This window comes from Balaenoptera physalus (genome assembly GCF_965194825.1).
Source record: "Balaenoptera physalus genome assembly, chromosome: 4".
Classification (NCBI taxonomy): Eukaryota; Metazoa; Chordata; class Mammalia; order Artiodactyla; family Balaenopteridae; genus Balaenoptera; species Balaenoptera physalus.
Genome location: NC_138891.1, coordinates 3,203,663 through 3,221,195, shown reverse-complemented (window position 1 = coordinate 3,221,195; position 17,533 = coordinate 3,203,663). Strand labels below are relative to the sequence as shown.

The 17,533-nt window shown below is 47.1% G+C and overlaps 1 protein-coding gene across 2 annotated transcripts in view; it reads left to right on the top strand.

Moving 5' to 3' along the window:
- UBE2E1 (ubiquitin conjugating enzyme E2 E1) overlaps positions 1–17,533 on the top strand; it is a 75,043-nt gene that overhangs the window by 53,559 nt on the left and 3,951 nt on the right. The window lies entirely within an intron of this gene.

Below are 17,533 nucleotides of genomic sequence, written 5' to 3'. Positions count from 1 at the left end.
CTTAGCCAAGTGGTAGCTACTACCTAACTACCAGCACTACCATGTAGTTAGTTAACTAACTAACTACATGGTAGTGCTGGGAAAGGTGCTGGGGGTTTGTAGTCAACAATGCTGCGGAGAGAGAAGCTGGGCAGGCCGGGGAGACACAGTTTGGATTCTGTATTTGTGTGTGTGTGCGCGTTGATCAGAGGATCTGTGCTTTATTGATAACCCTTCAGGATTGTTCCCGTGAAGTACTTCTGATTTCCCCAGAGACAATTCTGTTCTCACTGTCACTGCTCTAATCCAGGTTCTTAGGTTCCCATAGCCTCGTAATTAGGTGCTCTGCTTTGTTCATTGAAGGTTGAATGTGTAGCTTCCGATTTCTGCATAGGTTGATGTTTTCAGTGTTCGGGGTTTTCTACTTCTTAAAACAGTGACTTTTTTCACTACACTTCTGTAGGCAATGCAAAGCTATTAAAATCTAAATTGCTTGGTAGGTATTTAAGGTCCTCTGTGATTGGTTCTTCTCATTTAGTCTCTCCAGCTCCATTTTCAACTGCATTCCTGCAGGAGACGCACATCACACAGGTCTGTACCAAAAGTTCTCCATTTCGGTCACCCCTCCCCTGGGAAAAAAAGCCTATTGGGCTCTCTAAGCATAACTTAGATACCACTACACTGTGGAACCTTCCCAGGTCTCCCTAGAAGGAACTTCTGTACCATCTCTGTTCCTGTTTCATATTTTCGTTACCATTTTAGTTTGCGTTTTACTATATGTGGTACAGGGTGCATTAAACTGTATGTTGTGAATCCATGATGTTAGGCCAGTATTTTATGCTTAATTTCTCGTGGTTAAGTGGATGCTCCTTTGGCAAAATAGCTCACACACACACTGTTGTACTTGGAGGGCCTTGAATTGGTAAAAAGGAGCTGTGTCACATGGTTTTAAAGTTTTTGGTTTTCCTTTCCATCTTTTCTTGGTTGTTTAACAACATAGTTTACTATTTCTTTAAGGTGTGTTTCAAAGGAACGACTGTTCCCAGCAGCTTTCCCCATGTTTAACTTTCCAGAGGCAACTACTTGCACCTCTTTGAGCTGGTTATTTTGCTGTTTACCTCCCCATTTTTAGGTAGTATGTCCAAATTGACTCGCTGTTTCAATTTTTGGCAGTGACTCTTGATTCACAACAATGAATGGTGAAGATTTAGTTATTTCCTCCCCAGCTACCCCCCATACTCCTTTTGTTTATATCCTTTGTTTATGTTTTGATATACTCTGTTGTTATATCCCTGTGTATATTACGTGAACATTCTTCACAGCTGTACGTGGTACTGTGGACCATGGTAGCAAACTGCGATTACTTTTTTCCCCTGCATGACCTTTTCCCTCCTCTGGAGTTAGTTTTTCTCTCTCTTGTCTTCTCTTCCCCTCTCCACCCCAGAGCTTTCCATACTTAGCACTTCACATGCTTTCATTATCTTCTACATCTCCTGAAAGGACAGGCAGATGCATTGGGTAGTTTATGAATTTCGTAATTTTGGAAGAAGTCTCTCCTGGAGCCTCCTGACCTGCTCCAGTCTAGACAGACGACACTAAGTCTATGCACAGCTGTCGCACCGGGCTGTTCACATGGTCTTTTGGGGGATTCTCTCTTCTCTCCACTCTCCATTGAATCTTGTTTCCTTTCTCTCTCTCCTTCACTCGCTCCCAGTGTTGCTGTTGAAATCCGAAGTCAAGCGGATTATTCATTGTACATTATCTTTTTTTCCTCGCTGAGTACTCGATGTGTCTGTTTTCCCCCAGTGTACTGCGCCCTTGCAATCTGAAAACTTACGTCCTGGGAAGTTTGCTGAAATTACCTTTCACCCTCCTCTCTGTTGACTCCTTTTGGATCACTGTTAAATCTATTCAAATCTTGGACCCTCTTATAGATCCTTTAATTTTTATACGTTTTCTCTCCTAATTTTTACCTGTCTTTTTTCTACTTTCTTGGAAGATTTCAACTTTACCCTTCATTACAGTTTTGAAATTTTTTGCTTATTTTTAATTTCCAAAAGCTCCTTTTCTTCTCCCCGCCCCCGTTTTATTGAGCTATAATTGACATAAAACATTGTGTTAGTTTCAGGTGTACAGCGTGATGATGTGATATATGTGTATATTGCATAATGTTTGCTACAAAGAGTTCAGTTAACGTCCATCACCACACACAGTGACAGCTTTTTTTCTTGTGATGAGAACTTTTAGGATCTACTCTCTTAGCAGCTCTCTAACGTATGGTATCGTTGACTGTGGTCCCCGTGCTGTTTTTGACATCCCCGTGACTTATTTATTCTGCTATTGGAAGTTTGTGCTGTTTGACCACCTCACCCATTAATCCCACCCCTTTGTCTTTTCCGAACGTTGTTTCGTTTTAGCCATGTTCTTCTTTCATTGATGCAGTATCTTCTGTCTCTCTGGATATGAACGATAAGTTTATTTTGAAATTTCTTTTGTCATTTCTGTTGTCTCTGACCGGCCACCTTACAGTCTGCCTTGATCTTTGCCGTGTGAGAGGAGCCGCGCCCCTCAGTTCTGTCACCGTCCGAGGTCCTCCCCCGGCCGTCCCTGCTGCCCTGGTGACCTGGAGGAGGCCTGGGCTCTCGCTGTCTGGCCCGCGGTGGGTGCGGAAGCTCCCTTCAGCTCAGCATCTACCTCTGCCCTCGGCCAGGGTAGGTCCCCTGCTTCAGAGACCCTCGGTTTTAGCCTCTCCAGAAAGTAAACTGCAGTCCAGCGAGCTTTCTGTCTCTGTGTGGCAATGACTGCGGCTTGAGCAGCTCAGAGCAGCGCACACATTCAGTACTGCGGTGAGTGTGGGTGTGGAGTCGGGGCGCCGCGCTCCTGGGTCCTGGGTTCAGGGTCTCTGGACGCCGCGGTCGAGGGCCCCCCGGGGTCCTCTTGCGGCTCACGTGGCCGGGAGAGAGGTCAGCTCCTGCCGCCGTGGCACCGAAGCCGCCGCTCCTTCCAGGCCAGCGGGGGAGCCTCAGTCTCAGGGGAGCCGGCTGGAGGCACGGCCTGGCCCGGGCGGTGGTGCCCGTCAGCGTGGCCTTACTCTGCGGGGGGGACGGTGCTGCCCGGCTCGGGAGCGGCCTCACAGCCGGTCTTGGGACAGACGCGGCTGCTGCTTGTGTGCACTTTCACCCGTGCTCACTGTGCAGCCTGCCCCTGCCCCGCCCTGCACGTGCACAGGCGCCACGGCGGGCGCCTCGTCCTCCGGGTCCGGGGACTCCACGCGGGTCGTTGGGCTTGATCTTCGCCTCCCGACGGCCGCTGTAGGATTCAGTCTTGGACGCCAAATCCTTGACCACTTGTCTGTTTACTTGCCTTCTTGCTTCCAGCCTTCTCTTGGCCCCATCTTTGTAGGTTTTTGCCTTTTTAGAAAATCCCTTTACGGTTCTGTGGGTGGTGCTTGAAGAAGGAATAAACGTTGGTACATGTGTTCAGTCTGCCATCTTGATGCACACGTTCTGAGACAGCCTTTTCCCTCCTCTGGTCCGGCACTTAAATTAGGTTTGGGTTGGGTTTTTTTTTTTTTTTCTTCTTCCATAAAAGAAGGGAAAAATGAGAAATTAAAAATTTCCCACTTCATTTTTCATATTTGTCTATTCTTTAATCTTATTTTCCAGTCACGTATGTGGGCTCTTAGCCGCACTATGTGCCCCTGAGCGAAACTCCTCGCCTTGGGCTTGGGGCAATTGCTGCCTCTTCTCTTAATCAGAACTTTTCTTGCCTTTTGGCCTTTTCTATAAACCTTATCCTGAATAGATAGGCATATCCTTCAGCAGTTAGTTCTCTGAGAGTGTATCTCGTATAAAATTGGAAATCACTAGCTGACATTTTTGTTAGGACCCTTTTCTGTTTGGGGAGAATGCCCTTTGGTATCGAATGATCAGCATCATTTTAGGAGGCGACTGGTACTAACATGAGGTAGCGTATACGTGCACTGCACCTGTTAATTCACGGACCAGAGTGGTGCTGGCCAGTGGCCCCTGGTGCAAGTCCTGTGCATCTGCTTATCAGTCCCAGTACTGCATGTGTGAGACTTGGGTAGCCGTGAAACGTCACATGGGGACGCTACACCTGCGCGTCTCTAGCAGCTGCTGCAGTACCTGACTCGAGAAAGCTTTGATCTCTGCTGCTCAACCAGAAGGTGTGTGTAGCTAGCAGGACACAGATTTGGCTATGACATTCCGCAGCGAGAAAGAAACTAGACCCTCCCCTCCAAGTCCAGCCTTGTATTTTTGAGATAACAGGGCATAGCCTCTCTCATTCAGTCTCTCAGCCTTTGCAAATATAAACAGCCTTCTTTCCCTTCTGTCCTGGCCAGCTGGGGCCGAGCAAGAAGCCAGTGACTCTCCAAATGCAGTACATAGCTGTGCTCACATCCTGACCCTGTGATTTCCCGGTGGTTCTGAGCTGCAGTGGAGAGGGAGGGAACAAAGGGGCTGCAGAGGCCCCGGCTTCACAGAGCACTGAGCAGGGGTGCTATTGTATCCTCAGGCAGGGGTTGACCTGCCTCTCAGTGCAAGTCAGTTCGGTGATGGCCGGCCCTCCTGGTGCCGTGTGAGCTGGAATGGAGTGGATCTGAGCTCCGGCGCCGTGTCTGGGACCAAACGAACTTATCAGCTGCGGAAGTAGGTGTCATGTTCTGTACCTGCTCTTTAGCTTTTGTCTTCGCCTGAAGAATTGCGTTTATTTCTTTTTTCTCTTTGCAATTTAGGAGCATAACATTTGGACTGTTATTCAATTGAACTGATGCTTGTTTCCCAAAACCATCTTTGGTTTTCATTAAGTGGGGGATTCTCATCATTTTTGGAGTTGTCACATCATCAGCAGAATCCCCTCTCTCCACACTAAGTAGGTACTGTGTGGTGTGTGTGTATTTTCAGTTAATTCATTTCTACAAATAAAGGGAATCAATTTTTGCTTTAAGAAATTTTAATAACATCTCTTAGCAGATCACAGGATTTTCTTGTTCCTGTTTAATTCCAGCCTCCATCCAAATGCGAAAGAGAAATGAAATAATAAGGTAGGAGAGGCAGACTAGTAAATGTGATTAAATGAAATTGGTGGTGAGTCTGAAGACAGATAATTTTATCAGAAGCTCCATGGGTGTATAGTGGAAAGAATATCAATGTCGGAAAGCCTGGATTGCATTGGCCAGAACTGTGACTTTCTAGCTTTAGGGCTTTGTACAGGCACATCACTTAACCTCCTGAATCTGTTTCCCCATCTTTAAAATGGGGATAATGCTACCTCTCCTGATACAGAAGGTTTGGGTAAAGATCGAAAAAGTCAACGTTCATGAAAGAATTGTGGAAATGATATGTTTCTCTGCAAATGTTGGGTATTTTTCTGCTTTTGCTTTATGTTGGTTCTTGGAATGGAATTTTAAATGTGCATATATTAGGTTAGAACAAACTGGTACCTAATAAATTCTGGAGAATTGAATTCAAACATTATTTTGTTTATTATACTTGGATACATTTCTGTCTACTTTATTGAGGAGTACTTTGCATACAGTTAAATCCACCCACTTCAGAGTCTTTCATGTTTTGACTCTTTAGATAAACTGAGTACTTAGATAGATATTTAGGTAAATTGAACAGATCATCTTAAATAACAGTTGGTGTGTGGTAATGTGTATGCCGAGTGGTCTGTCAGATCCCCCTGCCTTGATTTGAAAAGTATTTGCTTCCTGCTGTTGGTGTGTATGTGAGCTTCTTTGGTTTACACTGTTGGAGGGTTTGTCATCTCTCCCTGAACTAGTCTCTCGGCTCCTGGTTAGGAGCATGGCGCAGAGGAGAGGTTAGGAAATAGCCCCTGAGTTGAAGAGAGGAGGGAAGAGGGCAGGCTGATGGTGCCCATCGGTTTCCAGGTTAAAGGTCAGGGAAGCCTTTATCGTAGGGTTATAAGTTGGAGGCAGGAGCGCTCACAGTCATTTCCTGTGAAGGACTATTTTACATCTTCACCCAAAGGTGCAGGAAGTCAGTGGGTCCCTGTGAAAAATGTCCTTGGGCTCTGAAGAGCGGGAGTGAACTTGTCTGAAGCCTCCTCGCCCCGACTCTGTTCTAAACCACAGGCTTTGAACATTGGGCCTCAGTAGCCCAGACGGAGGACCCCCATCCCCTAAACCCTTAAAGGGCTCGCGTTCTCCTCGGAAACCCTGTTTACCCCAGGGCGACCACAGTTACTTGCCTTCTCTGTTACTTTCCCTGTACTAGGTGGGTTAGATTCCATTTCTTCTACCCTTTGTGGAACGGTAATACACTGTAATCATGAAGGTTAAAGATGATCATTTTTAAAAATCCCAGTAATTTAGATCTGTCTAAAGGAGAAAATAAATCCCCTGTCTCTCATCCTGCAGGTGTAATCACTATTAACAGTTTGGTTGTATGGTATGTCTTATAAAAATGAGATTGCTTTACATACTGTTACGGAACCTGCTTTTTCAGTTATGTACATTATGGATTTCTTTAAACCCTGTTCAGGATGCATACTTCATCTCATTTAAGAGCTGTAGAGTGTGCCATTATATGCTTGTACCTCGATTTATTTAACCTATCTCCTAGTGATAATTCAGCTCGTTCCAAATTTTTTTTTTATCATACATAAGGTTCTTATAAATATCCTAATACTATAGCCACGTGCACATGTCCAGTTATTTCCTTAGGTTAAGTTCTGAGAAGCAGAATCTGTGTCAAAGGGTATACTGGATTTATATTTGAATACCTTATACCTAATCACAGTCTAAAAGAACTACTAATTTACTGTCCCACAAACAATGGAAGAGAGTGCCTGTTTCCTCAGACAATTAACACAGAAGATTTTCAGTGTTTTAAATTTTTGCCAGTCCTTATAGGTAAAATGTGTCTCATGTTTAATTTGCATTTCTTTGAGTCTAAGCAAGATTGACAATTTGTTTATTGGCCATATGGGTTTCTTTTGAGAAATGCCTGTGTACTTTCATCCATTGCTGTTAGTATGTTCAACGTTTTTCCAAAGTCAGGATATTACCCCTCGATCACGTACTGCAGATATCTACCCCCAGCCTTTGATAAACTGTTGATGACATCTTTCTCTTAAGGGTCTTCGGTTTTTGTGTAGTCACATATGTTCATCTTTCCCTGTGTGTGTGTAACTTCACTGGTGTCTCAGCCTTGGTTCCCGCAGAAGGAGACTCTTGAGATGAGAATTCGAACACGAGCAGTTTTTGTAGTGTAAGGAACAAAGGTGGAGGTGGGGAGTGGGACGGAAGGAAAGACCGCCCGTGAAGGACGGACGCCTCCTTAGCCAGCTGCCACGGTGCGAGGTGCCGACGGGGACCCTGCGGAACTGCCCGGCCGGCACTCAGCCGATGGCGGGGGCTGCTCTTGAGAAGTGTCCAGCAGTCTATTCCAGCCTGACGAGAACATCGCAAACGAAACCCTGTGGAACAGCTACCGGCATGTGTCGCAGCCTCGGGGGCGTCTGCAGGCTTCCTGAGGGCCGTCGGGCCGCGCTGCGGAGGGCCGCGCTGCGGAGGGCCGGGGCCTGAGGGCTGGGACACCGAGCCTTCCCGGGCCTCCCGCGCTTGCCGCGGTTTGTCCACAGCGGCCCCAGTGTTCAGGTGCCCGCTAGTTGAGGGTTTCCTAGGTGCACAGAGAGAGTGCCAGACGGCTGCGGCGGAGGGGGGGGTCTCACCACCAAAAGGAAGGACCCAGCTTGGGGAGTCTCGCTGTGCCCCTTCGCTGTCACTCTGACCGGCCGTGTGCAGAGGGAGGGGAATTGGACTCCGCCGCCGGGAGCAGTGTGTGTCAGAGGATGGGTGGATTGCGTTGTACGAGCGCCACAGGTTGTTACTTAGCTGCACTTCCTGCCTGCTGGCCCCGACCGAGCAGCTTTTAGGCACCGAGACGCAGACGGGCAGCTGCGAGTGGACCGGAGCCGGAACGGCGAGGCAGGAGGCCGTGCGCGAGACGCTGGCGGCCTCTGTGCGGGGCGTCAGGTTGAGAGGTCCCCAGCCCCACATAGCAGACGCCTCGCTCACGTTGCTTTCTAGTTCCTGTTTAAAGCCCTTAGGGTGTTTTCTGTTTTGTTGTGTTTTGTTTTTTAAATATCTGATGGGAGTAAGAGTCAAACACTTATTTTAGTGGTTAGCCAATTGTGCTAATATTATTTTAAAATAATCTACCCAGCAGTTCTCAAACTTTTTAAAAAGTTTCAGGACCCCATTACATTCTTAAAAATTATTACGAACAACAACAAAGCTCTTGTTTATGTGGTTAATAATTATGGATTTTTACTGCATTCAAAATTATAGCTGAAACATTAAAAATACTAATAGTTCATTTAAAAATCATAAAAGACAGGTTCACATATAACTCTATTTTCCAAATCTAAAAAAACCTAGAAGAGTGACACTGTTTCACATATTTGCAAATTGTTTTAATGTCTGACTTGAGAAAACAGCTGGATTACTCTATCTGCTTCTGCATTCAGACTGTCCCCGTATCACCCCTCGTGTAGTCTCAGGAAAACTTCACGGTGCAAATGGGAGAGATGGAGAGGAAGAAAAGGCCAATCATGTGTTAGAATTAGGAAAGTAGTCGTGCCCTGTGGGCCTGTTGAAGGGGTCTCGGGGAAACTGCCTATCTGGTCTTTTGCCTGATGATGTCAACGCTGGCTTGAGCTGAGGGCGTTTTTACCCTCCAAACCCACCTGGGTTCCGTGCTGAGGGAAGAGGCAGGGGCTGGACCTAGGATGGGGAGCACCTGCTTGGGGTGTTTTACTCAAAGTCCCGGAAAGAGGGTGCAGGTTGAGGGTGAAGACCCAGCGGCAGGATTGCTGGAAGTAGGAGACCGCGGGGGAGGCTGCCCCAGACTTGATGGCCAGTGCAGGAGTGTGGTCTGGGACCCCCTCATACGTTGATGAGCCACGTAACGTCCGAAGTGGAACACTTTAAAGGACAGTAAAAATTTAAAATTATTATTAAATGAAAGCTTCATCAGACAATAAAATAATTATAGAATTCACACCACGTAATAAGCGACCCAAAAAGTCCCCTGCAGCAGGATATTCAGGCAAGTGTGTCTCTGGTGGATGGTGCGCCTCGTCTCGTGAGCACGTGCACTTACGTCACTGCCCACGTTTCCCACTGCGCGGCCGTCCCCTGCTTGCCCACCTGCAGTTGGGGGTGGCCAGCACCGCAGAGCGCAGCCTGCACAGAAGGTGAGTGTGAGTGGATGGGAGACCTTGATGTGTTCTAGGATCTTTTCTTGGACTTGAGTAGGACCTGGTAAGTTCTCTGTTGAGCATTTTGGTGTCCTTTAGATAGCTTTGCCTTGTGGCACTATTGCTTTTGAGGGTCAGCACTAAAGTATGAAGGGTACAGGTGTTAACAAGTGTGCCTATCCTCCCAAAAGTCTAAACGAGAGGCGCTCTTTCCCCCAGCTGCCTCTCATTTACCCATAATACAGTTGCCACCCCGGCAGGTGAGCTGATTGTGCTTATTAGTAGACCCTGTGGACTGATGACTGTAAGAGCCAGACTAATAACTGATTTCTGTTTACAGTTGCCCCTTGAACAACGCAGTGGTTGGGGGGCCCGAGTATAACGTTTGACTCCCCCCGAAACTCAACTACTAATAGCCTGCTGGTGACTGGAAGCCTTACCAGTAACATCAACATCCATCAACACATATTTTGTATGTTGTATGTGTATCTACATTTATTTTATGCCTTCGTGACATAGCTAACTTTTCCTTAATTTTTTTGATATTTCTAGGCTATGCAGTTTGGCTGTGAGTTTTTTCAAATTGTCGCAGATCCCCCCAGATTTTTTTAATATATTGACTGAAAAAAATACACACATAAATGGACCCTCACAGTTAAAGCTCGTGTTGTTCAAGGGTCAGCGGTACTCACTTCGCAGTTTTACATCAATGTATGCTGATGTAAGCACTGCACCTGAAAACTCAGGACTCAGCCATGGGACTCTCAGGCTTCTTCCAGTGGTGATACAGGAGTAACAGCCTTAGAACCTGACCTGCTCTGACCATTTCTCTTACTTCTCTGGGGAAAAAAACAAATTAGAATGGTTCTAAGTCAGGCTTGTGTGGCTCCTGCAGAAAAGAGCTATTGGCCGATCCACCTTAATCCTGAATAGCTGCCTGTTTAACATTGTGTAGGAACATGGCTTTGGAGACACCGGGCGGGCTGATCTTTTAATTCTTTGCAATCTTTCCTACGTGTCGTTCTCCCCCCCTCCCCAGTCTGATGTTTTAGTCCCTTGACTTGGTTTGCACTAGTTTGTCATTTCACTTGCTCGCTACCTACCCCGCACTCTATACCCAATAGTTCATAAGTTAAAGCACGATTCTTGGCTCAGTTAACTAAAAACTCTCATTACTCAGCCGTCCCTCGTTGGGAGTAAGGAACCCCTGAGGGCCGTGGTTTTTTAGGTCTGCAATTCTTTCACTATCCCTAAGGGAGTCTCTTTCAAATTATCTTGAAACTAGTTTTAACTAGCTTTCTTTTAAAAATTGTGTCTTTATGTGCATCTGATTTTTTTTCAGTATTGGAATGTGAATTTCCAGAAGGACTTGTTGCTTTTTTCTAAAGCAGTTGTGTAACATAAAAAATTGAATGGCTAGCTGGGCAGGATTGAGCTTTCGTGGTGTTTTGTTATTTCACCTAATTTGGAAACGTTGTCATATAATCCTAAACAGTGGTGCATATTTTAACTAGCTAATTAAACACTGTTAATCACTATCAGGCCTACAAACCTGTAGTATGTGTGGGAAATTACTACTCTCTAGAGACTGACAATCTGATGTAAGAGAGATTGTGCACCCACATAGCTGTAGCAGTCTGTGTAAATGATCCACAGACAAATCTGTTCTCTTCTGAGAACAGGACTTTGGGGGGCTTTGTGGGAAGGCTTCCTGGTGGACATGGGTCGTGTTGTTCTCGACCCTGAGTTTGAGTTCGTTTCCCTCCCATATGTAGGAAACTGTACCCCCTATTTGGACCCACTCTGTTCCGGAGTAACTGCCTAGCCACGCAGGATACCACTGATGTGAGTTCTTAGGTGGGCACCAGCTTTTGTGGGGAGTGCTTGAGGTTGGCCCTTGGCCTGGAAGTTCTTTATGAGGGGCAGTAGCCAGAACGGTGTGTGCGAAGCAGCCCTGCCTCCTGCTTGTGTGAGGAGGCCTCGCACGGCTGCCAGGAAGGATGCCCAGGGCAGCGGCCCAGCGTTTCATAGCCCTGACCAGGCCACGTCACCAGCCTGCCGGTCACTAGCGAGATTTGCTGATCTTTCACGTTCCTTCTGCCACTCACTTCTAGGTTACGCGGTTACTGTTTTACGAGGGGATGCCCAGGACAGCACAGCTTTTGGTTTTGTGTTTATAGAACTCCTCTGGGCGTGTTAAGCAGACCTCACGGAGAAGGCGGCTTTCATTCCCTACAGCGTCTGTCTGTTGGGAGGTAGTTGTGGGAGATGAGGATTCCCTCTGGTAAACTGACAAAATAGATTCGTGCTATTTTACCATATTCTTCTTGAATTTCTTAGGAAAAGGAGAGTAAATTAAGAATGGATTTTGAGTAGTGTGCTTTGTTGTAGGGAGTGTAGATTTGATTGTGGATCTTTTCCTTTAAGCATTTTCTAAGTTCTGTGTATGGTATTGATTTTACAGTCTTAACAGAGCAAGGCATCACCAGGGTTAATACTTGTTTCTTACTACAGAGAATTACAGAGAAGGAGAGAGCTAGATAATACAAATAAATGGTCACCTAAGTCTAGAAGATTGGAAAATAGAGTTGGTATTCATTGCCACTTAGTTTCTCCATAGCTGGCTTCTCAAGCTTTAATGCGCTTAGGCAGCATCTGGAGACTTTGTTAAAATGCAAATTCTGATGCCTTAGGTCTAGGGCGGAGTCTGAGAGTCTGCATTTCTAACAAACACCCAGGGGATGCTGATGTTGCTTTTGTTCAGGGACCACATTTTGAGTAGCAAGGGTCTGTAGAACACTAGAACACGTGCAAATATAATTTTTTTTGGTTTGGTTTGGTTTGGTTTTGGCCGAGCAGCGCCTGCCTTTGCCTTTCGGGATCTCAGTTCCCCCGACCAGGGATGGAACCCGGGCCACGGCAGTGAAAGCGCCGAATCCTAACCACCAGGGAAGTCCCGCAAATCTAACTTACAGTGATGACAGCCGTGTATGTTGAATGTTTTTCTGTACCAGGCGCTGAGCGGTGGGACAGAGACCAGAGGGCGGGCACTGGAGTCTGACAGCAGGGATTCACGCTGAAGCTCTTCTCTCTGCTGTCTGATTGAGGGCACGTCTTCCCTAAGGCAGCGTTCTCAGCCTTGGCGCTGTTGACATTTTTGGCCAAGAGAATCCTGTATTGCGGGGGCTCTCCGGGGCATCGTAGGATGTTGAGCGGCATCTAGCGTCTACCCACAAGGCGCCAGTAGCGCCCCCCGCGCCCCGTCCTAGTTGTGACATCCAAACCTGCCCCGGAGGCAGCCTCACCGAGCCCCAATGGAGAACCACTGCTCTAAGGCTGCTGCTGAAATGGGGGCATGTGGGGGATTTTGTGGCGTGAGTGATGCACTTTACGTAAGCAACTAGTTTTGCTTTATCATGTCGCTCCTACAAAGAAGAGGAGAAAAGACGCATGGACAAGCCAGTCCGCAGCCTCTGCCGCATCCCGTTTCCTGGGGACGATCGTTTACTCCAAGCGCCAGTTCTTTATTCTTATGAAACGTCGCTCATTGTACTGCAGGATAATAGCAGGGATTACTTGGGATGTTTAGGTGGGAAGAACCGAGCTGCTAACCAGCTGATTCTGAGCCTCTCCCCTTTCTCGGGGTACGCCGGCGCGTTCACGGCCTGCTGCTGCCGTCCAGACGCTCGCCTGCGGCACGTTTCTTATCTTTCTGTCTCCTGACCTCTCATCCCTCACTTTTTTCTGGGGTGTGAGACTAGATAACTAAGTCGTCTTTCAGGATTATGCCTAAAAGAACATCTGAGTTAGGGTTTTCTGTGTTTGTAAGCAAGGGTCATCGCTCCCAATAACAATTAAAAAATTGATCAGGTAGAAATACCATTTCTTAAAATCGATTATAATTTTTGCCTTGCTTCCAGGATATTCTTTATAAGAGATCGGTGATACCTTTTGAAAACTGAAGTGCAACTTTGGTTTCTGTTGACATGGAAAGTTTTTAATAAACTAATATTGAGGATGGGAGTGGGGGAGGACTGAGAAAAGCATGATTTTAAGACAAAACAAAATGAAGCTTAAAAGTTGGCTTATGCGGTTTTCTTGGAGAAGTCAGTCCAGAGGGCACATTAGATTCCAGTAGTTAGACTGCTCTAATGACAGTTTTTAAGAGTTGGTTTTATTAATTTCTTTGGATGATACCTTAAATGACTTGCATTAATTACTTTTTATACTTTTCAGATTCTATTTAGGACCATATGTGCTAAGCGTTAGTTACACCCGTCGGCAGCTCTGTGCTTCGTGTAGCTCCCCAGAGAGTATGTGGGAGACAGGAGAGCTGCAGCGTGTAGCGGCCCTTCCCAGCGCTCATGCGGGGAGGCCCTCGGAGGCGAGAGGCCTGGAGCACGGTGAGTGCCTGCCAGCCGGCGGGCTTCACACGACCCCCGCTCCCACTGTTGGTGGGTCCGTAGGGCGTCAGAAACCACTACAGAAATAAGAAAATACTGGGTCAAAAGTAGAAGTTACTGTCATTTTTCTTAAAATGTTTACTGCGGCTGTATTTATTTTGACCAGAAGGGAAAAAACAGAATTAAGGGCACAGTTCTTTCTTTTTGCCTTGTATAAGAGTTCTGTGTGTTACACTTTTTTTTTTCTTGGCCGTTCCACGACCAGGGATTGAACCCCAACCCCCGGCAGTGAAAGCGGGGGTCCTAACCACTGGACCACCAGGGAGTTCTTCTGAAGAGTGTTTGTGTTGCAGATAAACGTTACGTCCCTGTTTAATAGAATCTGGAAGGCGAAGGCATGGGCTCGTTTTCCCTTCTCAGTCTCAGCTGCCTGCGGAGATTGTAATCACAGTTGGGTTTCACTGTCTCCAAACAGGGATGTGTATTTTTTGTTGTTGTTCCCATCTTTCCTTAATGCCTTAAATTCAGTCCCCCCATCTCCCAATTCAGAAGTTTCCATCCCTTCTAATCACTTAGACTGATGAGAATACTTCAACCGGTATTTAAAATTGGAGTTACGTTTCTTATTGTGAAACCAGAAATATTTTGTGTTACAGGGAGGGGGACGGAAGGCAGGTGGAGGCGTATGCTGACCTGAGGGAGTCCAGTCGGTCACTTTATGGGGAAAGGGGTGGGGTGCTTGGACACACTTCCCCCGGAACAGCCTCACGTAGACTCTCCTTGACAGTGGCCTTCTGAGAGCCGGAGACTTCTGCCCTCACCCCCTCCCGTGCCCCCCACCCCTTGCCATGGGTCTGTCTACCCACCTTCTGGACAAGTCGAGCCTAACTTTTCCAGTGAGAATTGGAAGGAAGAAAAAAAAGCAAAAGTTTTTCAGGCCCCATATCATAATTTTTGTTTTATTCTGTGATTAAGAAAATGCATAAGACAAAAAGCTACGTGAATTCATCCAATAACAGCCTTAGAATGAATAGCTGAAGTTTTTATTCAGGCAGCGTTGCTTGGTCTTTCCAGTGGGTTCTCAGACCCCTCACAGTAACTCCCAAGCCTCCTGGTTGAGGACCCACAGGTTAGGGATCTGTGCTGTTGCGTCTTTTCCAAACCTTTAGCATTTCAACTACATTTGATATTATTTCACTCATTATTTTTCTTACTGTAACCCACCTTCATTCTCCACTTTTTTGAAGCTTATGTTGTGTACTTGATTCTTGAACTCTCTTTCTCCAAACTTTTTTCTGAACTTTCAGGAAGGTTCACACTGAACTGAAAGCTGATTACAAACAAGTAGCGATCTTGATTTGGATTTCTAGCTGTATCACAGGTGACAAGCGTGAAATGTTAAAGCTTGCGTTCTCAACTGGTTGTCCTACTCCCAGTAACCTGTACAAGGGGGTCCCAAATGCAGACCACCTGCTCAAAGGTCCCCAGAGGAGCTTTTTAAATACGTAGATTCTCAGGTCTAAGCTCAGGAGGCCTGGGCTGAAGGGTCAGGAATCTGTAATTTTTAAAGTTCCGTAGATTATTTTGATGATGAAATTTCTGTACAGTCATAAAATCTGCTTGTAGTGGCATGTTGTTAGACCTTTGTTCTTCTCTTATCTTTTTTCTGTGCTAAGGGGCCAGCAGAACTGGGCCTATGCGAACATGTCCCCGCCGGGGTTGGACTGACTTTACTGTTGTTTTTTTCTGGGTCTCTTAGCATCACCAGGCTGACTGAGGAAAAGAGTATGGCTGCCGATGCGCTGGTGTTTGGATGGCCCAGCTTCTGCCCTTGGCCTTGGCTCCTCATCTGTAAGAAGAGGGGTTTACAGTACATGATAGCCTCTTGCCTTTAAGTCTTAGATACCGTGAGTCCTTAGCCAGTTGGATAAGAGAGAATAGTTTGTCTTTTTATCCGCAGCCCCTGTGTCAGTGTCGTCTTCGTGTGCTTAGTCCACTTGTCAGTTAACTCCAGTCTGGTAATCAGGTGTCATAGCTGCAGCAGCCACGGTCTGTACACTTTCTGTTCAAGTACGTATGCTGGATGCAAACATGTAAGCAGGTCGGCAACCTTCAGATGCCCAAGGACCAGTTCTCATCTCAGGCTGTGAAGCAGCAGCAACCAGAGTTGTATCCTTTCACTTGGAGGGGTTACTGCATGTTTTTAGAGGGAGAGGGCGGGTTAAGAGCGCCTCCTACCCCGCACCTCGTGAGAACTGTGGTCAGATGCCGTGCAGAATCGGGAGTCGTCTTTTTTTTTTTTTTTAAACTCGAAGATTGGTGTCTGCATATACGTGTGACTTAATATTAGAGACAGGGTTAATTAAACGAGCTCTCTTCCCATATCTGTCCAGTGTAAAACAGGTTTTTAATAGTTGTTGGGAATACCCATCACAAGGAGATACTCAGGGACCACAGTATTTGAGCCAGTGGGGATAATCAGATAATTGGGAACGGAGGTGACGGCTGCCATTTAACGGGAGATGACCGTGGGCCTGTCGCTCTGCAGAGATAGTCATCCCCCCCCCCCCCCCCAGTATCAGTACTTTAGCTCTCGGAACATTGCCGTGAGGTGGGTGCTGTAAGTGAGTAAGTCGCTCGAGGTCACACAGCCAGTAAGTGCTCCGTGAGCGTCTGAACGCTTTCTACCTCTTCACCAGTTTGGGCCCTCACCCTCCCCGTTGGCCCCTATCCTTTGTCTGCGTCTTCTCCCTCCTTTTCTGCCACCCTGTGTTTCCCCCCAGCTTGTTTCCTTCTGGTTCTCTTTTACAAGCTCATCCCCTCACCTGTGTTGTTGTCTGTCGTTTGTCTCACTCCAAATTTCAGGTTGAAAGAGAAAAATCTCTGGTGGGTGTGGGGAAAGTATAGGGCCACAGGTAGGTTTTCTCTTTTCCTTTTTTTTTTCCCTCTCCCTTCCTCTTCATCTCGTCTTCCTCTTAGAAGGACTTGAAACCCACCTCTAACCAGTTAGCAGCGGGCATGTTGAAGACAAGCAGTTCTTGTCTTGTGCGCTAGGGAACCTTGGCATTCAGCATCTGTGTCGGGCGTGGGCCGCCCGTGAGTGTCGGGGGGGTGGAGTGAATCCAGTTCACACCATACGTTTGTTGAAAAGAGCTTTGCCTGCTCTGTAGAAGTTATCCTGTGTATCCACTGGGATCTACAAGCCTCTCCGAGCGAAGACCTTTTGTGGTTCGGCCAACACACACTGCTGTCCTCGAAGCGGCTGTTGATAGTTAGGCTTGAGCGTCTCAAGTGAAGCCGTGTCAGCGGAGCCGTCCGCGCCGTTACCCCTTACCCATTACCCCTTACCCGTTACCCGTTACCCATTACCCGTTACCCGTTACCCCGCGCTGCGGGCAGGTCTGTCTGCATCAGCACCGAGACCGTCGCCCAGACTTGCGGTCTGCTCTCTCGGTAGCGGAGCCTTACGCTTACTTGTGTGGGCAGATGTGTTAGCTAGCCCTCGGAGGTCTTGCTTGTGTTTTTGTTTGTTCATGTGCTCGAGTACAGAGCACGCTGTGAGCCGACACAGCGCCGCGGAGCAGGGCGCTACGGGGTCACTCCGCGTGAGGGGCGCCAACCTCACAGGTGAGGGTGGCTTAACGTGTAGAGAGAGGACCTGATTGCGGAATCCGATGTGTGCAGCAGTGAAAACTGAATGACTGGTAACGGTGTACTTCGCCCTCCTCCGCCTCCCCCACCCAGCATGGTTTCTGCTGTAAAGAGAACTGCAATCCGTTGGACTCCTTTCAGGGTAAGATTATGGAGAAACAAGAACAAGGAGGGAGAGCCCCAGTCACAGGGTCAGAAATGAAGCTTTGGTGCTTAAGATGTTCCTTGAAGATGATGTAGCCGTGAGC